The following is a 25,477-nucleotide window of genomic DNA, read 5'->3' as shown; positions in this document are numbered from 1 at the left end:
TTTATGTGGAAAGGTAAGGAGCCCTGAATAGCCAAAGCCATCTTGGAAAAGAAGAACAAAGTTGGAGGACTCACACTTCCTGGTTTTAGAACTTACTGCAAAGCTATAGTAATCAAAACAGCATGGTACTGGCACAAGGACAGACATATGAACCAAGGGAAACATATTGAGGGTTCAGAAGTAAAACGTCACATGTATGGCCAGTTTTTTTGTTTGTTTGTTTTTTGTTTTTGATAAGGATGACAAGTCCACTCAATGGGGATAGTATAGTTTTTTCAACAAATGCAAAAGAATGAAGGTGGCTCCCTACCTGACATCATACAGAAAAATCAACTCAAAATGGCTCAGAGACCTAAATATAAGAGTTAAAATTATAAAACTCCTAGAGGAAAACATAGGGAATCATCTTCAGGACCTTGTGTTATGCAACCATTTCTTTACACTCATGGCATAAGGAACAAGAGAAAAAAATAGATAAGTGGCACCTCATCAAAATTAAAAACTTTTGTGCATCACATCAAAGGACTTCATCATGAAAGTAAAAAGAGAATCTACAGAATGGGAAAAAATATTTGGAAACCACATATCTGATAAGGATTTAATATCCAGGCATATGAAGTAATTTTATAAGTTGAGAACAAAAAGACCACCCAATTAAAAGTCCAATAACTTGAATAGCTATTTCTCCAAAGAAGATAAACAAAAGGCCAACAGCACTTGAAAAGATGCCATTAGAGTAATGCAGACGAGTACCATAAGGAAATACCATTTCACACCCATTCATATGGCTACTATTAAACAATCAGAAAATAACAAATGTTGGAGAGGATTTATGAGCAATAGGAATACTTGTTCATTGTTGGTGGGAATGTAAGATGGTGTAGCTGCTGTTGAGAACAGTTTTCTTGGTCCTCAGAAAATTCACTATAGAATTATCATGACTTGACAATCTCAGTTCTTAGCATATATCCAAAAGAATTGAGAGCAGGGCTTCAAACATAAATTCATGCATCAATATTCCTAGCAGCATCATTCACAAATGCCAAAAGAAAAAAGTAACCCAATTATTGCTGACAGGGTGGCGCAGGAATGAGAAACGGACACAAAGCTAAGAGCTAAGGGAGCAGGGGGCCCACTGCATCTCGTGCTAAGTGGACGACAATGCCGAGTTGCTCCAGCTATTTATTAGAGCAGATCACGTGCATATGCTAAAGCTCCTCAGGCTCGGGAGAGCCCACCAGATACACATCAGGCGCATTTACATCAGGTGTTTACAGAAGTGTCATCATCATAGTCACAAGACTTACATCAGGTGTATATTGTTATCATAGTCACAAGACTTACATCAGGTGTATATCGTCATCATAGTCACAAGACACACATCTTTACAGGGCAGGCCTGCATGGCATTCTATGCAGGCCTGTGGCTCAGCGTTCTAGGCCACCACCCCAGATATGCCTCAGGCAACATGGAAGGCTCAGTTTCCCACATATCCCTGTTTTTGTTTTAGCTGCTGGTCAGATCTCTGTCTGCCACTTGGGCTCCGATCTGAGCTGGGTGTGGGAAACAAAGTAGCCACGGGGGCAGGAGACCTCCCTGAAAAGGGATGAGGGTTCAGACCCTTGCAAAGCTGGAGGGGGTGAGGTTCTGTGTCCCACCTCTGTTAGCCCCCAAGTTTTCTCCTGATGGCCCCTCTGTGACTGTGCCTGTCTTAGGTTGTTCCTTCCCTGAGGAATCTTACCCGTCTCTGGCTAACCAGCCATCCTCCGGGGCCATACAGGGTGATGTAAGGGAGGGGCAATGCCCCCCAAGAGGGTTAGTTTTGTCTCCTTGACAGCCTATGCCCTGTGGCCTCCATGCCCAACAATGGTTTGGACCCAGGCAGCCAAAATAAGGAGGAGGGAAAACTGAAAGAACTGTACTCACAGCAATAGCAATAAGAGCCATCATTGCTGCCATCAGGTTAGAACCAGTCATAGACAGCTTGTCTCATCGGACTTGTTTTTTAGCATCCTGACATAATTTCTTTATCTGCCCCCAAGTTGGATGTCGGGCTTCCCTAGTTCGGGGTGTTGGCCCAATCACTATTGTCTTCAGTGTCAGACCCTGGAACTGCATTACTGGTGGCTTGATGTCCCATAGGAATTTTCTTTTCTTTACTGGGTTCATGGCACGGCTTCAGTCATCCAGCAGGTATCCAAAGTGGTGCTCATCCATCACCTGGGGAAACACAAGCATAACCTCTTCCCCATGTTAGTAAAGTGACCCTGTGGGTTATACAGAATACCTGCGGTGTGAAGAATCTGCCAAGCAGCCGTGAAAGCTGCAAATTTAGTGGATGCAAATTTTTGTTTATCTTGATTTGCTAAAGGGATGGAAAAGAAACAGTCTTTAATATCAATAACCACTAAAGCCCAGTTTTCAGGAGTCATGCTAGGATTGGGGAGCCCAGGTTGTAAAGGTTCCATGGGCTGAATGACAGCATTGACACTCCATAGATTAGTTAACATTTTCCATCTCCCTTTAGCCTTGATTCTATTCGAAGCTTTTTTGTCGATTATCAACAGCCTGTCACCAAGTCTCAAATTGATGAGCATCTTAGCCAGGAGGCACTTCCTCGGTAACCGTGACTGGGAAAGCAACAGGATAACTCATAGCCCCCAAACTTCCATGCCGCTTCACCTCCGCAAGACCCCACCCAGCGCCGGACAAACAGGCCAGCCTGGTCAGAGGAGCGCCGCCAGGCACTGGAAGAGGAGGGGGGGGCGAGGCAGAGGCCACTCCCCACAGCAAGGTGCAGAAAGAGGTACGGGGCACCGACAAGAACAAAAAACCCAAGATTTCACTGGATCTTTTTTACCCTTATCATCATCAGAAAGAGGATTGGGACCAGTATCGTCATCAGACTCATATTCTTCCTCATCACCCTCAGCCCCCAAAGCTTCAAGAACAGACTCAACCAAAGACCATGTAGACCAAATAGTAGCAAGTAAATCAGCTCCTTGCGTATGTTTTTGTTTCAATTCCTTACCTACCCGCTCCCAGTCATGCAGTTCAAGGGAGCCAAGAGTAGGGAACAAGGAACAATATTTTTCAATAACCTGCAATAATTCCAAAGTCTGTGATTTCCCCACCTTAATGCCACCGGCCCACAGCCACTGCCATAAGAGGGAAATATAGGAAACATATTTGTTGTGTCCTTCAGCATTACGCATTACCCTGCTTATAATGCTCAGGGTCGTTCTACAAGGAACGCATACAAAACACGTGGCCGCTACCTCCACCCGAGTTCCTGCGCCGTTGTACCTCCTTCGTTCAAGTGATTCTTCTGTCAGGAACCAGATCCAGTTCTTAAGTCCCTGTTCGGGCACCACTTATTGCTGACAGGGCGGCACAGGAATGAGACACGGACACAAAGCTAAGAGCTAAGGGCCCACTGCATCTCGTGCTAAGTGGACGACAATGCCGAGTTGCTCCAGCTATTTATTAGAGCAGATCACGTGCATATGCTAAAGATCCTCAGGCTCGGGAGAGCCCACCAGATACCTACGTTCACATCAGGTGCATTTACATCAGGTGTTTACAGAAGCATCATCATCATAGTCACAAGACTTACATCAGGTGTATATCATTATCATAGTCACAAGACTTACATCAGGTGTATATCATTATCATAGTCACAAGACTTACATCAGGTGTATATCGTCATCATAGTCACAAGACACACATCTTCACAGGGCAGGCCTGCATGGCATTCTATGCAGGCCTGCGGCTCAGCGTTCTAGGCCACCACCCCAGATATGCCTCAGGCAACATGGAAGACTCAGTTCCCCACACCCAAGTGTCCATCATCAGATGAATGGATTAACAAAATGTGACATATACATACAATGGACAATTTTTTAGCAGTAAAAAGAATGAAGTTCTGATACATGAAACAACATGGATGAACCCTGAAAGTATCATGTTGAGTGAAATAAGCTAGGCACATAAGAAGAAATATAGTATCATGTTACCAGTACAAAACAATTAGAACAAGCAGATTCATAATGTCAGAAACTAGAATACAGGTTACCAGGGGCCAGTTCTGTTGGTAGGGAATCAGAACTCAATGATGAGATTTTCTAATTTAGGTGATGGAAAATTTTCATAATGGATGGTGGTGACTGTAACAAAACTTTTTCAATGTAATTCACACCACTGTATTGTATATTTGAATGTCACCAAAAGGGGACATTTTAGGTTGTATATATTTTACTAGAATAAACATTTAAATAAATCATAGCAATCTAAAACACAGTTAACCTGAGTTTTCTGGCTAAAGCTGACAAAATGCAGCATATCAGAAATGGATTGGCTTTTACAATGGGGATTTATTCACTTGCAAGCTTACAGTTCTGAGGCCATGAAAATGTCTAAATCAAGGCATCAGCAGTGATGCTTTCTTCCCCAAGACCAGCTACTGGCAATCCTGGGCTCCTCTGTCACATGGCAAGGCACATGGCATGATCTGCTGGTCTTTCCCTTCTCTTCCTGGCTTCACTGCTCTCAGCTTCTATGGCTCCATCTGTGGCTTTCTTTCTGAGATTGTGTGTGTTTCTCTTGCTCTGTCTTTTTTTCTCTGTCTTTTGTGTTTTTTCTCTTATAAAGGACTCCAGTAAGAGGATTAAGACCCATCTGGGGCATGTCTCAGCTAATCAAAAGTTCCCACCCACAATAGATCTACACCCATAGGAATGGATTAGCTTTAAGAACATGATCTTTTCTGGAGTCCATAAAACCTCCAAACCATCACAACTCTCATGTAAACTGTGGACCACAGTTAATAGTACAATTATAATGACACTGTTTCATAAATTACCACAAAGTTACCACACTAATATAAAGTGTTAATAATAGTGACAGGGGGTGATATACGGGAACTTCGTATTTTATGTATTTTTTTTTCCTATAAACCTACAACTTCTCTAAAAGAAAAAAAAATTATCAAAAATAAATAAACTATATACAATACTAGAAGTCAATGTTACTTGGTTACCAGTATAAAAATTGTGTATCATGTTTCATATATTTTAAATCAAGATCTACATATATAAATTTAGCTCTCATATGAATTAAATATTTCAAAATGTTTTCTAGCAACCCATAAAATGTTGGGAGTTCTACAATAATTTATGAGTTCTTACAGAACTATAAACTGGATCATGCAAAAAAGCAAGAAAACGGATCCTTGACAGTACTGGCAAATGATTTTATTATATAAGAATTGCATCTTTATCTTTGCTAATTCATAGGAAGTATCTGTGAAATTAATTAATTTGTTTCTCTCTTTTTTTTCCACTTAAGTCATTTTGATGCTCAGATCTTCACAATATGAAGCTATGTGTTTCTTAACCCACGGACGTTCACATAATTTTGATACAGTTGCCTTTTGTATTGAGGACATAGAGTTAGATATACGAAGAAGCATTCCTATTTGTCTTTGAATGATATAAGGAGGGAAGAATTTTAATGTTATGGTTCCCATTACAGCAGTGATGAGTGTCACGTCCTGGGTGATAAAGGTGTCCATATGTTCTTTGAAACTTGTATGTATGTTTTCGATATGTGGGAGCCCTGTAAACTGTGGGGACAAGGCAGAGACCCCCTTTTCCAAGCTATAATTGGAGTACTGATTCTATCCTTTCTACTGAGGACCAGTTAAAAATCTTCCAACAGGACTAATTTCACCCATTCTATCCACCTTGGAGGATAGTTCTAATGGTCCTTCACTCCTCCAACGACTTCCTGTACTTGTTTTCTATTGCTTATTAACAAATTACCACAAATTTACTGGCTTACACAACACATATTAACTCATAGTTTCAGAGGGTCAGGCATATGAATTCTTTGTTGAAGAACTCATAAGGCTGCAACCAAGGGGTCAGCCAGAATGCATTTTCATCTGAAGGCTTGATTGGGGAAGAGTCTACTTTCAAGTTCATTTGGTTTGTTGGCAGAATTAATTTCCTTGTGGCTCTATGACTGAAGGATGTGGCTTTTTTGCTGGCTGTTGGCTGGAGGCCACCCTTTGGTCCTAGTGAATACATGCAACTTCTAAGGCTCACCTGTAGTTACTTGCCATTTGGGCTTCCTCAGCATGGTTGCTTTGTTCATCAAGTTAGTATGGAGAATCTCTTCCCTCAGGAGTGCCTGGCCACTTTTTTAAGGGCTCTTGCCAGAGTAAATCAGGTCTATATAGGATAATTTCTTTTTATTAACTCAAAGTCAACTGATTTGGGATCTTAGTTATCTCTGCAAACTTCATTCTCCTTTGTCATATTCTGTTTGGTAGAAGTGAGTCACAGTTTTTCCCTACAATCATAGGGAGATGATTGTATCATGGGAGAAGATATCATCAGAGCCATCTTAGAATTCTGACTACCATACTTCCTATTTTCAAGAGTTGTTTCTTGAATTTTCCCAGGTTTGCCTACTCACTGCCTCAGTAAGCTTTTCTGCAAATTGGAGGACAGTAATAAAAATTACTAGGTTGTGGTTGATTCATCTTTTTCCTAATGGGAGTGTGGAGAGTACAGATAAAAACTACTCAAGCTCAGTTTTGTCTGCCTTATTAATATTCCTATAAATACTACTATCACAAATACTATAAGCTAACACATATTGCACTATTATTATATACCAAGCATTGTTTGAAGTGCTTTACTTGAATTTAACCTTCACAAAAACCTTTAACAGGTAGAAGCTATTATTTTTTATTATTATTATTTCCATTTTATAGAATTGCATAGAGAAATACAAAGCAAATAAGTAAGAAGCAGAGACAGGATTTGAATTCATGTTGTTGGCTTTCAGAGTCCATTTTCTTAATCACTACATTATGCTGCTTTATAAGTACTTAGAAGTATCAGTTTTCTCTTTGGCTATTCCTTTTTGGAGTTAATGTTAATTTCCAAAAGTTTTGTTTTCCTTGTTCAACTGTTGCAACCGAAATTCATTTATTTTATTTTTTTTATTTTGTTTTATTTATTTTTTCTTGTGAGAGAGATTATTGATCCAATTTACTCAAGCAATTTTTTCCTAGAAGAATGTGAGTATGTACCAATAAGGCCACACATGGATAAAATATGGATATTTCGGTCTGACTAGTAAATAGGTGCCTGTGTTGGTTTGGAGCTGTACATACCTCAGAAAAACATGTCTTTAGAGTGTTAATCCATCTCTGTGGGTGTGAACCCAATGTAAGTAGGATCTCTTGTTGAGGTGACTTCAGTTGAGGTGTGGCCCACCTCAATTAGGATGGGTCTTAATCCTGTTACTGAAGTCCTTTATAAGCAGACAGAGAGAGAAAGCCATGGAAGCAAGAAACTGAAATCAACAAAACCCAAAAGAGAAGGGAGAGACCTCTTTTCCATTAACATAGACAACTGGGAGTAGATTCCATTTTTATTTGCTTATTAATACAAAGAGAAACCTAATGGATTTGATTATTTTGATTCCATCTCTTATTATAGAATGGAACTCTTAATATTTATATTAATCTTAATAATTTACTGAGCATCTATTTTATAATCTATTGAGCATCTACATACTAAAAAAATTATAATAAATACCAGGTTATTATAACTGAATACCTATTTATCATTTGAGCACTTAGGTACTATGTTCTGTGCTGAACACTTTACAAAGCTTAGTAATTAATGAATGCAAATCTAATTGTGTCATTTCCTGACTTAAATCTTTTTAAGTGATTCCTTATTGGCTTCAGGATAATGTACGGCTTTTTTGTCAAGAAACGTATTAAATCAGCTTTCATGTTAGAGATTATGTCTCTAGGAAGGCTTTTTCGATTCCTGAAGTCTGGATTAGATGGTTCTCCTAAAAGCCATTCTGTGTTTCATATAATTTGAAAGGCTCAAGTTACGAAACTATTAAACATACTGTGCTAATCTCATTATTACTTACAAAAATTTTCTGCTTAGCTTTCTGTCTCCTCCACCAGAGTCTAGATATCTTGAGGAGAGGAACAGTGTCATATTCACTATTTTAATTCCAGCATATTTTAATTGTAACATATTTCTGGGACAGGGTAATTTTAAAATAAATAATGAATGAATAGATTAAGGGAGAAATTCCTTTAAAAAAAAAAAAAAACCACCACCAAATCTTACAACCTAATATTTGTAAGGCTCCTCTTGCATTGCAAAATACATTTACACTATTTATTCTATCAGTTGGCCCTCTCCACCAGACTTGAACCGCAGGCGTTATTTCCATTTCACAGATGAGAAAACTGAGTAAAACACTTATTCCAGCCAACAGGTAAGTAAGAAGTAGAAATGCGATGCCCAGATCTCCCAACTAGTAGGGTAGTGTCCTATTACATCTTGTGGTCTTCAGTGAGTATTCACTATCAAGGTCAGACTGAATGTGATGGACATAACTTTCGGTGGAAGGATATGATTGGACGTGCTTGCCTGTGTCATAGAAAAGCTGAAAGAAAAGATGTGTTCTCTCCATTTCCTCATTACTAATACAGTTCAAAGTAAGCTTTGTGAATTAAAAAAAAAAAAAAGAACAAATCAACACACTTCAGCTTCCTTTTTTGAAAATCTTTTCCTCAGCTCTTTAACTCTCATATATCTCTTCCTTCCTTCTTTCCTATGCCTCATAGAGGGCGCTCACAAAGTGCTACTCACAGACTGAACGAAGGTCCACTCAGATACACAGCTCAGACTGCAACTAAAAGTCGCAGCGCCACCACCACAGACTTCCTTCTTGTTTCCACGGTAGGAGGCGGGGCCAAATTTCCTCATTCAAATAAAAAACCAGGATATTTGCATGGGGAACGGCCAGTCCGCAAGCCTATTGGCTGATAGCTCAATGGGCGTGGTCAATACACGCGCACGGAGCCCCGCCTACATTAATTTGCATAACGGCCCCGGCGCGTGCAAGGGAGAAGCGGGTTTGTTTTTGAATCTGCGGAGGCGGCGGCGGCAGCGGCAGCCTGGCGGCAGAAGCGCGCGAGACTGAGGCTGCAACATTGGGGACCGCGGCGCGGGGCGACTTTGTCGGAAGGAACTTGGTTCCCCCTCCCTCATCTCCCGCCCCAAAAGGTATACGTGAATCCCAGGGGCTCTTATAACCATATTTTCTTAAATTACTATTGTATTTCTCTAGAGTCAAGACCGCATTATGGCGGCTGCTAGACTTGTGTTTGCGCCTGCGCGGTTGCGGAGCTGCGGGCGGGTGCTGCATGGGAGCACGTGATCTAGCGGGGGTAGGGCTCTAGCTGCAGTTGTGCAGCTCTCGGGGCGGTGGCTGCGCAAGCGCAATATTCATTTTCGAGATCTAATGTTCCTGTTGGGCGCCATTTGGGTTCTAGATTTATTTTTCCATTTTCTCTAGGGGCTTTATTCTCTTACCCTCAAATTCCTACATTTTTCAAGGAAAACCTTTGTTCCATATCGTATTTCTTTCCCGACCTCGAACTCTCCTCAATTTCTCCGATTCTCTGAGAAGCTGTGAGGTTGATTTTCTGTAAAAATGATTGTCACTTGAGGTTCTCGGTTATAATTTCACTTTTAGGATGTTGCTGAATTCGAGTGTATATTAGAGAGCTAACGATCAGTTTCTTGCATCTTAATGGTGTTCTCATGGGAAGTGCATGTATTTGAATTGCATATTACCAAATATTTAACCCTATTTTTACCAATTCCATAGTGGTTGTATGAAATGTTTGCAAAATAAAAACAATTTTAGTTTTGAAAGTAATGGGTGGGGGTGGGAAGCAGTGAAAGAACATACAGTGAAGTTGAAAAAGAAACCTCAATCTGCTTGTTTGTTTGTTTTTTAAATGATTGTTCCTGAGTCAATTAAGTTTTAACTTTCATCAGTTTGTGTGTCTCAAAACATACTTGAATTTGAATTTCACATTTTTTCTGTTATTTCTGACATACTTAACTTCGGTTAGATCATTATTGTTATTCTGACTTTTTAAAAATCAACCCACTTCTTATTTTGTTTGTCAGTACGTAAAATATAGTACTTGATAGTGAAGTAAATAACACTTGGTAAATTGTTTTTATAAAGAGTTACACAAAGAAGTCCCAACTACACTGAAGCCTTTGTGAGGAAAGCAAGTGACCATCAATAAAAATTAGTTGATTTTTAAAAACTGTCGCATGTAAATGTGTAGAAATTTGATGTTTTTTTTTTTTTAATAGTATGTGCCTGATTTTAGTTTCTTAAGATGGTTATAATTGCACATATATTACTGATTATTTTAGTCCAAATAGTGTCATATTTAAATCTTATAAAACTCCTCTGAGTGTAGTTATTTTAAGATTTGATATGATTCTGTCATTGTGCAAATTATTTCTTACTGGGTTAAAAACTTGTAAACAGTTTTCATAAACTTTTATCAGTGGTTTGTATATATAAAATTTGTTTCTTGTTTGGTTATATAATATAGCCCTAAATTTAAATCATTCTGCTGTCGATGAAGAAGTTTTATAATCTTAGTTTGGGAACGTTTTTATTGCCTTAAGCCAACCTCCTTAGTAAATATTAACTGGAGGAAACTGAAAAGGATACTTTTGGTTGGTGGATATTTAAATGATGTCACATATGAGATAGAATAGATAGGAAAAGTCTTCTTTTTTTCTTGTCAGAATCTTAATTTGTCTTGGATATAGTTCCTGTACTTCTGAAGTCTTCTTTGCAAAAATGTCTTTAGAGGGCAGTTGTGTAATCTTGTCCCTTTTATGCTTCTAGGATGGTTACCCTGCACTTTCCACCCCCTATACCCCCTAGAATAGACACTTACCACTTATTTCAAGTGACTTAAAGTTGAGAATGTGTCTTTTAAAAAAAGATCTGTGTGTGTATGTCTGTGTGGGTATGTATATATGTACATACTTAGGTTAAGAAAAGAACTTTGGTCTTAGGGCATAGTACCCTTTGCACTTAAGGAAAATGAAATGTTTCAGTCTATATATTTAAGCTTTGGCTTTAATTTGAATATACAAATGATTGCTTTTTAAGTTAATGTTGAGATACTGTCATGGTTTTTAAAAAGACAGATACAGTTATATAAACTTAAAACTAAGGGTAATGAATTGTGTTCCACTGCTCATTAGTACTCTGTTAATAAGCATATTTTGGAATTTTAGTTTGGTGGTTATGTTGTCACAAAATTTTGACACATGCAGCATATATAAAATTAAGACTAGGTTACTGAGTACTAAGTGACTGGGGTTATTTAAAATGTTTACAGTTTTGTGAATTTTAAACATCAACCTAAAAAGAGGTTTGAATGTTTAAGCCATAAACCATTAAATTTATCTTTTTTCTTTAAATCATGATTTGAATATATGGCAGATACTTTTTTTTTTCTTTTTTTACTTGTAGAACATTTGGGAAATGTTGAAAATGAGCAGCATTCAGGAGTAAGCGTTCTAAATGGTTATTTTTGTAAACTTGCTTTTCCATGGTTGATAAATATTTCATTATTTATTGATTTATTATTTTTTCACTTGGATCATAATTTTATTCCTGCTTTTTTTAAACTTAATATTATATTTTGAATATTTTTTATGTCACTATTCTTCTAAAATGTTTTTATTGGCTACATAATATTATATTGTGCATATATTCCCAAATTATGAAACGTTCTTCAAGCACATGATTTTGAATGGCTACAGAATATTGCTATCTCAAATAAGAATGTACTGTGACTTGCTAGACTAGACTTTTTTTGTTAAATATTGTCTTGCCTGTTTCTGTAGTACATAAATAATGCTACAGTGAACATCCTTACACATCTCAGAATATTGCTTTGAAATTACTGTTTTCAAAGGGCTTTTAAGATAATTTTCCAAATTGTTACAAATTTGTATATATTTTTGAAAAGCATTTCCCATATCACCATTAATCTGGTGGGTGAAAAATAGGTCAGCAACTTTCTTTTGATAGCTAGTGAAGTTATACTCTTTAATGCCTTAATATGTATTTTCTCATTTTCTGTGAATTAGTTCTTTGTTTTTTTGACTATTTTTCTATGACGGGTATTACTATTTTCTTGTTTGTTTGTAACAGCTATGTATGGATGTTAGTCCTTTGTTTTCACCTTTGTTTCTGCAACTTTTTAGTTTATCAGTTACCTTTTAAGTTGTTTATGGTTTCATATAGTCAGAAGTTTTACATTTTTATGTAGTTATACTCACTGCCTTTTTCCTTTGTGATTTCTTCAGTGCTTCTCTGCCTAGAAAACATTATGCTTTGTGAGATCAACTAAATATTCATCTATATGGCTTATTTTTTCCTAGATTTTAAATATTAAAAGCAAGAATTTAAAAACTGAGGTTTGGTGCAGTAGTTTGGAAATTGGTATTCCCAGAGCTGAATCAGTATTTATATGGCATGTCATTATGGCAATTGATAATTGATCTACTTAATGATTCTGTGTCATTGAGAATATTCAGTTATGTTTTAACCTATTCAAGAAGGCAAAGAAGTGTATGATTTAGTTTAGAAAGATTTCTGTTTTTTTTGTTTTGTTTTGTTTTGTTTTTTAAGTTTTGAGGTGTATGGAAAATTTATACATGTGGCATACCTGGGTTTTCAAGGGAATCACATATCGAAAGTTTGAGAAAGTTCCTGCCTTGAGTTCCTAACAGTTGTGGAGCATATGATAGATAAAAATTAGGTAGTGTTTCAACGTTATTTAAACACTATATTACAAAAAAATCATTAAGTAGCTTTGTGGATCCTAAGTCCTTGTTAGTTTCCTAGAGTACCTAGAAATTACCTATCCACTAGTGTAGCTATTCTTTTAAAGATTCTTGCCCTTTTGACTTTGTTAGGTTTTTTCAGAGAGGCCAAGACTTCTTACAATCCAGGGTTTTCACTGGCTGTTTAGTTTGTCCAAAACGTAGCAGTGAATTCCATAAAATTAAACCTTGTTTATATGTGCTTCAAGTTGCTTGGTGGAAACCGTTTGGTGTAGGAGGCCGAGAGTATGGTTGCTGGGGAGGGTTTTCAGTTTTTTAAATCATGCAAAATGAGATGATTTATTTATTTGGTGTGAATATTTTCAGTTTCGACTTTTGATCATTTAGATAGTTGAGTCTTTACTAGTGACTCTGGCGTCTCATTGGTCACCTTCCAAAAAATGTGAGAGGCCTAAGAATACAGTTGATGGTGCTTTCCTTAGAAGGGAAAATATGTTTTTATAACTGGACCTAGATAAATGTGATAATTCTGGAAAATGAAGATAATGAAAAATATTATAATGAATGCTTTGTGTTATTTTGTAGGTACATGCCCTTTAGTTTGGGAGAGAGCCCACTGAATGACAGTAATATGAGATAGAGCATTATATTGTCTTACTATATAATTCCTTCTCCTTTTCTTTTGTAGCCCAGTGCTGTTTTGGAGAACCATTGTCTTGGTGGGTACCTAGGAATTAGGTGTCTGTCACTCCATGACACTTTTACATTCTTGAACCATGTGTTAGAATAGTGATCCTCAGAACTGTCAAAGTCATAAAAGGATCTCATCATGAATCAGCAATTCTCAGAGACAGTGTTCTCCTCTGATAGTTTTGAAGACCAGGAGAAAAAGGGTTTGGTGGAACAATAATGAATGACTTAGCTGCTACTCATTCTCAACTGGATCCTTAGGACTGTATCTGCCCTGTTATCCTTATTAGATTAAGTCTTAAGAAAAGGAGGAAGTGGGTAAGCATGGAAGAAGAAAGAGGAGGGAGCACCTTGAACTTCTATCTTTTATTTCTTTTTAAGTGATAAATGTTGTCAGGAACTAATTGGATTAGAGTATCTAAGCTGCTCTGAGAGACTCTAATACTATTCTTTAAAGAGGATAAGTATTCTGTTTACGGTTTGTAGGTGGCTTTGCCTTAATATATGGCTTCTATCTCTCTGTAGAACTTTGAAGTTTCAACAGCCAGAGGCAAAGGAGAAAAAGGGTATGGGAATGAATGCTCATTTCTTTAAAGAGCCTGGCCTGGAAGTGTGGTATATATCATTTTGACTCATGTTTTATGGGTGAGAAGTTAGTCATTGGGGCATATTTATTTGGTAAATGAAATGTTTAGCTGGACAATCATGTGCCCGGCTAAAATGAGAGGAGTTTTTAAAAGAAGGGAGAAATGGATATTGATGATGAACAAATAGGATTTTTACCTAAGCTGGAGAAGTGGTCTCTCAAAGTCATTCCTAATTTGACAATGAAAGCTGGTTCTCTTTTAAGAGGTAGGTCCAGATTAATGTTGTATATCTTCCTTTGAAATGGTATTTAGGGAGCTTGGTACTCATGATTTTGTGACTGAGATTCCAGTTTTTGTAAATATTTACCTTATTTGAGTTCTTCCCTCTTCTGCTTGCCTTTGAGACATATTAAACCATAATTAGTTTAGTTTGGCAAGAATTGGGATTTTAATTTAATTTAAAACTCAGTGAAATATTTTTTATCCTTGCAGGTTAACTTGCTTATTTTAAAAGAATGAAAGATTAAATAACAACTGCTTAAATTGCTGATTTTATTCTTAAAGTTGAGTTCATGTTTGCATTCTTAAACATTATTTTCTTTTAGTTATAACTATATGTTTAACATATGTTTTCATGGTGGAAAATGTGATTTTTAAGGGCCTTGTGATATACACCTGTAAAAAGATTATGATTATGCATTCTTTGAAGATAGCCAAACTTATGTGATTAGTAAATAATAATTTAAAGTGGCTTCTTAAGACATTTATTCCTTTACGCTTTTATGCTTATAGTTATTTGTGTTATACTTTATATGCTTTTTGGGATTAGAAATCATATCTTCATGTATCTGAGAAACGTCACATTTTAAGGGCAAATCCCTTCTTATTAGGTATGACCAAAAAAAAAAAAAGATTGCTTTCTCTAATGCCCACCTTGAAAGTCAGATGTATGCTTATTGAAAGAATAGAAACCGTTTGTTTTAGGTGGAGGTGCAATAAAAGAGAATAAGATATTCTACCTTTTTCATTTAACTCTTGATTATCCATAGGTGTCAGACCTTTTTAGAAAATAGCTAAACATGTAGTTTACTTAAATGGTAAGCATCCAAAAAGATTTGACAGGCACTTTACATATGAAAAATTATAAATAGCAAATCAATTTTGGAAAAAATCTTCAATCTCATTCATTAAAAAAGGAAGAAAATAAGAAAACAATGAAATACATTATCTGTTGATAAGAAGTTCCTAAAATGTAACTGCAGAGAACATTTGTATGCAAATTAATGGGTTTGAGAAGATTGAGTGATATAATCATTTTGTGTTTTAAGTTTGTGTAATACTCTCTTCCCCCCACCAAAGTTATCCTAAATGATCCAAAAGTTGGGAGATATAAATAAATAAAAAAGCAAAAACTTTTCCTGAAATCAGTTGGTAATATAAGTAGTATACTTAAGTTGAAAAAATGGTATCTAGGTATTTAGACCTGGTCAATTAGTGTCTCTCAGCAGTATTCCTTATTTATAAAATGGGCTTATCACTTACTTTATAGGGTTGCTGTGAGGGTTAAATGAGATTAGATACATGAAATGCTTAGTATTCCTGCCTGACACTTTCTCTTCCTGGCTTCAATTAATTGATGAATCAATTAGTCTATCATGAATATTTATTAAGAGGCAGCACTGTACAGGAAGACCTGCAGTGTAGGAAGGTTAATAAAAAAAATGATAATAGTCTTCATTTCTGGAGCTAGAATTTAAATGCATTTAAAAAGTAATTTAGAAAACTCCAAAAAAAAAAAGTAAGTTAGAAAAGTAGGTTTGATGTTACTACTCACTAGTAAGGAAAACAAGTATTTAGAAAAGTAGTTTACATGCGAAGAGGTTTGCAAGCTTTAGGACTGAAAAATAAAAAAATAAAAAAGACATTTAAAAAATCCGGAAGATTAATGAGGTCACTAAATTTACAGTGGTAAGCCTCTTCATGGTGAAAAAGCACCCATTTTCTCACATTAATTATGATCACAAAGTTCGCGCATTTCTTCAGACACCCATCATTGCCAAAGTCAGGGATGAAGTCATTTGGAGGACTAGATCCAGACCACTTTTTGTTTGTTTTTGAAAATCTCAGGGTGTTATTCTCCCCCTTCCCCCTCTACCCCCAGCTGTGGGATTTGTTGACTGCTCACTCAAAATGGAGGCAAAGTGTCAGGTATTTTTCATAACCTGTTATGGCCAAGTTCCAGCCCCTTAAGGCACCATTTGACCATATAAGTTTGTTTAGTTTTCTGATTTATGTCTTTATTTTGCTATTTTATTTGATCATTTTATTTACATATGTCTAACAAGGTGCTGATTAATATAGAAAGACCTCTATTGTCTGGTTAATAAAACTGTTTGCTTTTGATCTGGGGTTTAAGAGTTTTCTGGATGTTTTGTGGTGTTATAATTTAATTATTTATTTGTCAGTTTATGAGATCAGGAAGCAGCCATTCAGTTTATCTCAATGAATTTTTACCTAGAGTATCTATAACTGTAGGGTATTGTTACCGGTTGAATTGTGTCTCCCAAAAAGACATGTTCAAGTCCTAACTCGGTCTTGTGGGTATGACCTTATTTGGAAACAGAATCTTTGAAGATGTTATTAGTTAAGATGAGGCCAAACTAATCCATTATGACTGGTATCCTCATAAGAAAGGGGAATTAGACACAGACAGACAGAGAAAAGGGAGTGCACCATGTGATGACTGAGGCAGAGATTGATGCCTAAGCATTGCTGATAAACCGCCAGAAGTCAGGAAGACTCAAGGAAGGATTCTTTCATTGTTTCCAGAATTTTGAGACAGGAAATTTCTGTTGTTTAAAGCTGTCTGGTTTGTGGTACGTTGTTAATGGCAGCCCTATGAAACTTAAAATATATCATGTTTCTCTGAGATTCACGTATTTGTCAGTGTTCCTTGTTTGTCAGAAAGTGATATTCTTTATTCCTTTTAAATCTGGGGTTCTATAAGCTATGGAAAGAGATACCAAGTTGATTTCCTGTGAGGACTTTGTAGGCATAATTTCTACAGTTGAGGTGCAGTCATTGTTCCCTGACATACCTAAGTAAAAGAGATTTATATTTGCTCGTCACAGTTACGGTTACAAATTTGATTTATTCCATTTTATCCAGCTAGGAGGAAAACATACTGAAACTGGGTAAATGGAGTCATAAAAAGTAAAGGAACTCATTCATGGTCCTTTATACAATATTTAATCATTGTTTTAAGTAGTTTGTAGATAAGGCCAATCAATAATATTCAGTATTTTTCTACAGAATCATTATTTCTAAAACATTCTGGTGGTTTATTAGCTTATAACCTATATTAGGATCTTTCACAATATGTTTTATTTCCTGAATTCTGAGGGAATTGGATCAAGAGGCTATTTAAATTACTGTTTGTAGAAAGTATATCTTAAATTGAGGGTTAGTGATAGATTAAGAGGAAAGTGTGTTTTCTCAGATGACTATGAAAAATAAAATGTTAACTACAGTTGAATCAGTAAATTTCGCCTAAGGTAATTCTTGTTTTGCTGACCTTGGGTTAAGTACTCTACTTACATGAAGTTTTCTGCTCCGGATTAACAGAATCATGGAAATCCAGACCCATTCCTTTGATACAGGTATGACGGTTTTGAATTAAGAGAATGATGTCAGCTTTATATCTGGATGCCTGTATCTAGGAGTCTCTTCCATTTAATAGTAATAGTTAAGAATACTTAGGGCAGTTCTTTGCTAAGGATCTTTTCATGTCTATATCAGAAGATTTAATTTCTGGTCTATACATTTTGTCTTTAGGTACAGTGACAGTTAAGGATCTTGACTTGTTTCTTTAGTCTCTTTATACCAGCCAGATCCAGTTTCTCTCAACTTCTGGTGCACAGCTGTCATCTTTGGGATTTTATTCACCATTCTGGGAACTTCCTTCATGCCTCTCCTGTGTTTTCTATATGCCATGTTTTTTTTTATTGAATTATTCTGTCATTTGAGGGTAGAGGGAGTCACATTCTCTGGTAGCTTTTTGAGAGAGGGTGCATAGGAGGTATATTTTTTGAGACTATGTGTGTCCAAAAAGTGTCATTATTCTAAATTTATGCTTGATTGATAGTTTGGCTGGGTATAGAACTCCAGATTGGAAATCATTTTCCTTCAGAATTTAAAGGCACTGTTCCATTGATTCTATTATTACTATTACTATTACTATTAAGAAATCTGAAGCCATTCTGATTTCTGATTTCCCCCTCAGTGGAAAATTATAGAGTCTGTTATTAGTCTCCAGTGTTCTGAAATTTCACCATATCAGTTTTGATGGGGGTCTGTTTATCACTATTTGCTTGGTGCTCATTTGGGCCCTTTTAGTCTGACAAGTCTTGCCCTTCAGTTCTGGAAAATTTCCTTAAATTATTTCATTGGTAATGTCTTTCTAGTTCCATTATGTTATCCCAATTAGAATTTCTGGATGGGTTCTCTAGTTTTCTTATGTATTTTTCTCCTATCTTGTCCTTTGTTGTACATTCAGGGAGATTTTTTTTACTTTATCATCCAATACTTCTATTGAGTTTTTCATTCTGTCTGTCACATTCATGAATTTCTATTTTTCTCTTAATATTCCTTACCCATAGTATCTAATTCTTTGTTCATGAATGCAACATTTTTTCTTAACTGTGGATATTAATGAGGTTTGTTTTTTTTTTTGTAATTTTCTTCTTGCATTATCTATTTCATTTTTGTTGTAGTTTGGATGATTTAACTCTGTCTTCAGTTTTAGAGACTTTTTTCACTTGTCTTCTTCTTCATTGACTGACTGCATACTGTGGCATGCAAGAGTAAAAGGTTGATTGGAATATCTGAATTTGTCAGTTTTCACTTTCTCTATAGGCTGATCTGAGTGTGGGCAATTTTGGTGGAACTCCCAGGAAGACCTGAAAGTCTTATTTCTTGGGCTGCATGGATATCCCCAGAGAATCATCTTTCCATTTTCATATAGGGAGCAAGAGTCTGATTGCCAGCATTCTGGGAGATTAGTGGAGGAAGAAAACCAGAGCTTCTGCAGTCAGCATTAGGTTACTTAATAATTTCTGTTCTTTCGCTGTCTCTTGCTATGACTGTTCTTTAGTCGGCGTTCTATAGATCTGAGAGCGTCTGATCTATCTATCTGATCTATATTCTCAACCCTCAATCCCTTCTCTCTCCCTCCCCTCCCTCCTTCCCCCTTCCTTACCCTTAACTCCCTCTCACCCTCCTGTTCTCGATCTCGTAATCTGTGGGTTGCAATCCATAAAGAATTTTTTCTAAGGCAAGTTTTTTTGTTTGTTTTTTTGCAGGTATTCAGTGGTAGTCAATTGAGAAGGATAGCTAGGATATTTTACTGCTTCTCAAACAGCTTACTCTTGTATTCCTTTTTTTAGCCACACCATCCTATGCCCTCTTCATCCCCATTTCCTAAAATACCTGGTTCTTTTAGTTCTTATGTCACTTTAGGATTCTGTCATGTAAAGCAGGTTATTTCTTAACTTGTCCCCACTGCCACTTGGAATTTGTTATTTTGAGGAGTACTCAGTTAGTTGCTACTAGTCTCACTTATTTTCCATCTTCCAAAATACTTGTTGCTATTGTCTATATTGGTTTTCTCCCTGTTCTTAAGGATTTGTGTCTTTAAAAAATATCTTTATTGTAGTTTTAGTGGGATTTAAGAAAGAGAGCAATTAGGTGTTTTCAGCTCACCATCTTAACACTCTTCTAACATTCCTTTTCCCTTTTAATATGTATAATGTTGATAATAACAACTTTGTAATTAAAATGCATGAAAGGTTTATTCACTTTGCACCAAATACAGCAAAACCTTTTATTTAGGTTCTGTGGAATTTTCAGTAGTTTTCATGTGCAAAGTTTTTTAATTGTGTGACATTAGAAAGCATATTAGTTGACTAGACTTGGTTCTGTACCATTTCTTTTTCAGTACTACTTGTATGATTCCTGCCAAAAGATACAAGTAATAAAATGCATCAAATTATAATGATGGTATGCATGAAAGATCTTGAGAGAGCAGTCACATCTGGTTTGGAGGATGGACATGGTAAGGAGAAGGGAGAGTAAAGAACATATTGTCAGTGAGACGATGATTTAGGTTGAAGCATGAATAGGATTTGCTGGTACAGAGGGTGAGGCATGTGCAAAGGTACATATAGATTAAAGACTTTTAAAGCTCAAAGAAAGGTTTTGGCAGTGGAACCGTTATCTGAATAACAGTCTAGCTGTTTTCCTTTCCAAACTTTTTCTCTTGAGCAGGCACAAAAACAGAACCAATGTGGGAGGGGGTTAATGATGCTCCATGGACTGGGCCTGAGTGTGGTGTGGGTTGGATTTCAGCCCCTCTCACTTTTGTGAAGTTATTTAATCATGAATTGGAGATACTGTCTACCTTCTAGGGTTAGTGTGTGAAATAATTTCCTCAATCATGAATTGGAGATACTACCTACCTTCTAGGATTAGTATGTGAAATAATTGACCTATTAGATACATAAAACTTTCTAAAGGCTTGATCCATATTTATCTAACACCTCTCTATGTATTTGTCCTCAGTGTCCCTTGCAAAAGTGTTTGTGTGTGTATATACACTTTGACTTATTTATTGACTTGACTTATGTGCCTTGGAATAATTAAAAAATCTGGCAAAATGGTAGTAAGATGATTGTAGTGGCTAGAGGAAGATTGGTAGGTACAATGATGGAATTCAAATTATGTCTCTTATTTTGAAATCTTAAGTTGTCTGAAAAGTAGCTCTTATACCTTCTATTTGTAGCCAGCAGCTTGCCAGAAAAGCTTAGACTGAGAAAGAAATAGCCAGGATTTACATTGGAAAGGTGTTTGGCAAGACAAGTGAGTCTTGACAAGGGGGAAGAACGAAAATGGAGTTGGTGTGCGTGTAAAGGGTGTGTTTCCCCCAAGAATCTTTTTCCTGAATGTCAGCAACTGTTCATCAAGCATCTCTAAATTTCTTGGCTATTTGTATCCCCATTGACTTTACCCTGATTCCAGTGCTAATGTCTATTCTTTTCCAGTCATTCCCAGTTTATCAACATCTAGCTTTTAATGAGCCACCCTCAGAGAAGCACAGTTCTGTTTCTGAACGTTTACTCTGGCTTAAACTCTTTTTCTGAAACAGTATTTAAAGCAGTTTTTACATACGTTACCCAGTTTGCCTCATGGAGAAGAATCACAGATCCTTTAAAAGCTGAGCATTTGGTATTGGGTGCTTTTGTTTTGTTTACTTTTGTTATGGAAAATGTCAAATATATTTCAGAAAGAGAGAATGAAATAATGAACTGCATGTGCCCCACACTCAGCTTGAACAATTTTCAACTCATGGGGCCAGTCTCCTTTTAGGTGTACTCTCTTCCATACCCTTAAAATTTTAAAATTAACCTGCATCCAGGTGATAGAGATGAGATAGCACAGGGCAGCTAAGCTTGAGGAAAGTAGATATGGAAGAGAGAAGGAAAAGGTAGATGCCCTAGCTGACATGAGTGATTAAGCAAGCAAGTTCTTTCTGTGCTTTTGTCCTCCTTTTCTCTTGATGTCTGTGGTACTGTTGACTAAGACAAATTTGTCAGGATCTCTCTGCAATTTGTCTTGTTAATATACCCACTTTCAGACTGAATTTTACCCTTTTGTGCTCCCAATTTGTTTTCCCTAGAGGTGTCCAGATCTTTATTTTTATTTGCTTTTCACCTGTGTAAAAATGTTTGAAAATGTTGGCAGGGTATGAAATATAATTTGTCCTGTGATCAAACACTCATCTGGAGATGACTTTGTGACCATGAGGACTACCAAAAAGAAGAAACAATTTTTGTGTTTATAGTAAATTGCCCACAATAAGCTTTGTTGCCACCTTAGTTCTAATGATTCTACTCCCTCCCCAACTGTTACTTAAAATAATGTCAAGATTCAAGATTTTGAATGCAAGCTTTAACCATTCTGCTTAGATTTGAGCACTTTGAGGCTTAGATTTAATTAGCCTTCTATAAGTTGAAATTAACTTGATTAAATGACTATCAGGATTTTAAAAATCTAATTTTCCAGAATTTATAAAACAGGCTCTTTCCATGATAAAAGTACTACAAAAGATGTTTAAAAAAAAAAAGATGGGACCCTTGAGCAGGATTTGATTTTTTTTTTTTTTTCTGGACTGAAATGGAGGCTTTCTTTCAAGCAAATTCCCTGATGTTTGCTCTGTGTGATTTGGCTCTATCTTTGTAACTGCTAATATGTGGCCTGGATTTCAAGTTGTGTGGGATCTGGATGTGCCCACAGTCTGTATTGCAAGTCAGGATTCACAGGCATTATGTTACAATTCTGGCTTGTTGCCTTCTCTGTTTTCTTTTCCTGTGCCTGAGTAGCTGCATTGTTCCTTGCAGTATATGCATTAGCTGTTGTCTGCGTGTGTTTCCTGCAGGCTGACAAAGTGGGAGGGGCTTTGTTTGATACATAGCTGAGTTTCACTGTGCGTTCTTGAGTGCACATTGCGGCCATTTTAATTACACTTTAGTGCAACTGAGACAGTGGAGCTGTCTCAAAATGGCTGCTGACCTAGTCTTTGTAGCTGCTTAGGCAGCAAGTATGCCAGTGAGGAGACTTCTAACGTGCATCAGGACCAAAGGTAAGAACCAATTGCTCTCTCTTTAAACATTCAAATTTAAAAATATTTGAGTTTTACTGAGTTTATATGGGAAGATGAACTTAGAGCTTGTTTGATAAGAATTTGAAGTAAATATTTGCTGATAGAACCTTGAAGCCTCTCTCATGGAAACAGTACATAGGATGATAAGGTCAAAGGTTAAATCCCTATATTTTCACACCATCTTATATTGTCTCATTGCCAGAACATTTGATCACCACAGTAATGCTTTTCTAGTCTTAATTAACTTAATATTCTTTTTTGTGTTGGATATTTTAGTTAGTTTGATATTTATTTGTAGAAATTATAAACAATGCCATCTGAATACTTTTTTTTAAGAAGGCATAAATAAGCCTTCTTTTGCAGGAAGAATATGATTGGTCTTTTTCTTTTTTTTTCCCAGGAGTTATTAATTTCATAGCTTCCTGGAAGAATGTTAATCCTCTGAATATAAATTATAGATAAAAAAAGAAAATTTTTTAATATTATGACTTTTTTTTGTACTGTAGTTCTAATTCTTTCCATCATACTTCCTCCTAGCCATCTAATTCTCATATTTTTATGATGCTTAACTTTTTTATTCAGTTAGTTTTTGCTTAAATTGGCCGTCATTCAGATTTTGAATTATAGAAATAAGTTCACTTCTTCTAGGCTTTTCTCTATAATGAATTTATTCTCATCCAACATAGAACTGAAGTAAATACTCAATTGTCTTACTTAATTGATATTGTTTATGCACACTTCAGTTTTAATTTAAACTTATGATATATTTAAAAGTAATATTTAATAATTTCAAAAATTTAGTTTAAAAAAGTTTCAAAAATCTTTAACATTGCTCTGAAGTAGGAATGTTTATTGAGATATTGTAATTCCACAGTTATCCAGAAAGGTGGGAGAATGAAATATTTATTAGCATAATATTCTAGGTAGCAGAACAGTTATGCTTTAAGACTTTTCTTTTTCTTAAATTGTAATACTCATTAAAATTTTTCCTAAATGGTATAGTGTATCCCCTGGCTTTGTCAGTAGTGTTATGAATATGTCCCAGACAAATATATCATAGAACAGTAAGTTTTGAACTTTTTGAATACAGTAACTTTTGCAAATTAAATTCTTATGTGGGACCCCAATATATAAAAGGGATAAATACAATATTTTATTTTTGTGTGCTTATTTTATAATGTTACCTTTATGATTTACTTACAAATCTATTTAATAAAATGAGAACAATTAGGCTATTGTGATGAGAACAAAACTTTGAAACAGGAGGTCACATATAATTATAATCTTATTTTAGTTGCGGGAAATAGTTTATTTGTAGACTCCCAGCTGCTGAGATACTGTGTAAGTCAGTTTGTAATTTGTTTTTTGATTTTCATGAAGGTAGACTATAAAATCTATATTTGCATGACTTGTTCACTAAGTTTAAAATTGTAGCCTTCCTGCAATCTCTTGTTTATACATTTTGTTCTTATGTTATTTTAAATTTAATTAAAATAATTGTTTTTCTATTTGTTGAGTGATCTAAAAAATATCCTGGGATCAGTATTTATCTCAGTTTCATTAACAACTTTAGTGTATTTATTTCATTTTTACTAATTTACTGCATTGGAAAGTAAGGTATAGGCTGTCTTTTGTGGTATAGTAGATTCCTATACTCTGAACATTAATTTATGTAAATTCAGTCATGTGAACTTACCCCTAAAAGCAAAAAAAAAAAAAAAAAAATCATTTTGGGTAAGGGATTCTATCCATTATTTCTTTCAGTAAGATTATGAGTGAATATGACATAGACAAGTGAATGTGTTGTGGCCTTAATTAATCTTATTTCCCTCATGCCTCTCATAGTCTGAACAGTTTGCAGTTTTGGGAGATTCTAGTGTTTAAAATCTATGTTTTTCAAATGCTGTGGAAAAATTGACTAGGTTGAAATTATTGACCAGCTTATGTTGGTCTTCAGATTAGTATCTCAGGGAAATTTTAATGGTCCATTCTTTTTGCCTTCTCTTGCTGATTAAAATTTACTCCCTCACATGATAACGTCTCTGATTACCACTTGTACAACACGTTATAATCACCCAAGATGATATTGCTGATTCTTTGAGTTTCATGTTGCATTTTTGCAACTGTAAGCATGAACTAGACCTGACTGGGATTATTACATTTGGTGTGGGTGACAGTTTTCAAATTTTCTATAATGAATTTCATATGAGCTCATAATTTGGATAATTAAGGTTATAGTAAATTTGGGAACTGGATAATTGAGGTTTTATGGAATTATTTTGGTCACTTCTTGTCTTTATTTATTAACCCTGTATTTAATAGCCCTTCATCAGCCATTTCTTTATCATAAGTTTCTAAGGGAAATGTTGAGGTAGTGGAAAAAAGTATTGAATCAAGATCTAAACCTAACCTATATTTGAATACTGTTTTGGCCAACTTTTTCTGATATTTTTCTGGTATTGTCTAATCCCATTTTCTGACTCTGTTTCCTCATCTATAAAATGGAGGGAAATTCCTATATTTGGCAAGGATATGCTGGGGATCAATTTATGTAGTGTTTGTGAATAATAATACAAATATCTGGCATGCTAATTTTTCCAGTAATATTTGAATACTTTTCAGTTTATTTGCTTCTCAAATATTGCATACTTTGTCAACTGTGATTGGATCAGGGAATGTGGTATATTTTTAAAGTATGGGAGATTTCTCATATAACTGCTGTTTCCGAAGCAGGGAGTGTTAACTAACAT

At 35.9% G+C, this 25,477-nt stretch overlaps 1 protein-coding gene across 3 annotated transcripts in view; it reads left to right on the top strand.

Annotated features, from left to right (window-relative positions):
• Positions 1–8,984: 8,984 nt before the first annotated feature.
• Positions 8,985–25,477, top strand: part of LOC119541935 (activating transcription factor 7 interacting protein) — a 129,968-nt gene continuing 113,475 nt past the window's right edge. For 2 of the 3 annotated variants that reach the window (XM_037846315.1, XM_037846312.1), the window contains exon 1: positions 8,985–9,116. The gene's annotated coding sequence lies outside the window, so the exon portion shown is untranslated. Of the gene's footprint in view, positions 9,117–22,371; positions 22,707–25,477 lie in introns of those variants that run through there. The other variant, XM_037846313.1, reaches the window with a different exon arrangement.

Source organism: Choloepus didactylus, chromosome 8 (genome assembly GCF_015220235.1).
Source record: "Choloepus didactylus isolate mChoDid1 chromosome 8, mChoDid1.pri, whole genome shotgun sequence".
NCBI classification, from domain to species: domain Eukaryota; kingdom Metazoa; phylum Chordata; class Mammalia; order Pilosa; family Megalonychidae; genus Choloepus; species Choloepus didactylus.
The sequence above is the reverse complement of the archived record's forward strand: the minus strand, read 5'-3'. Positions and strand labels throughout refer to the sequence as shown.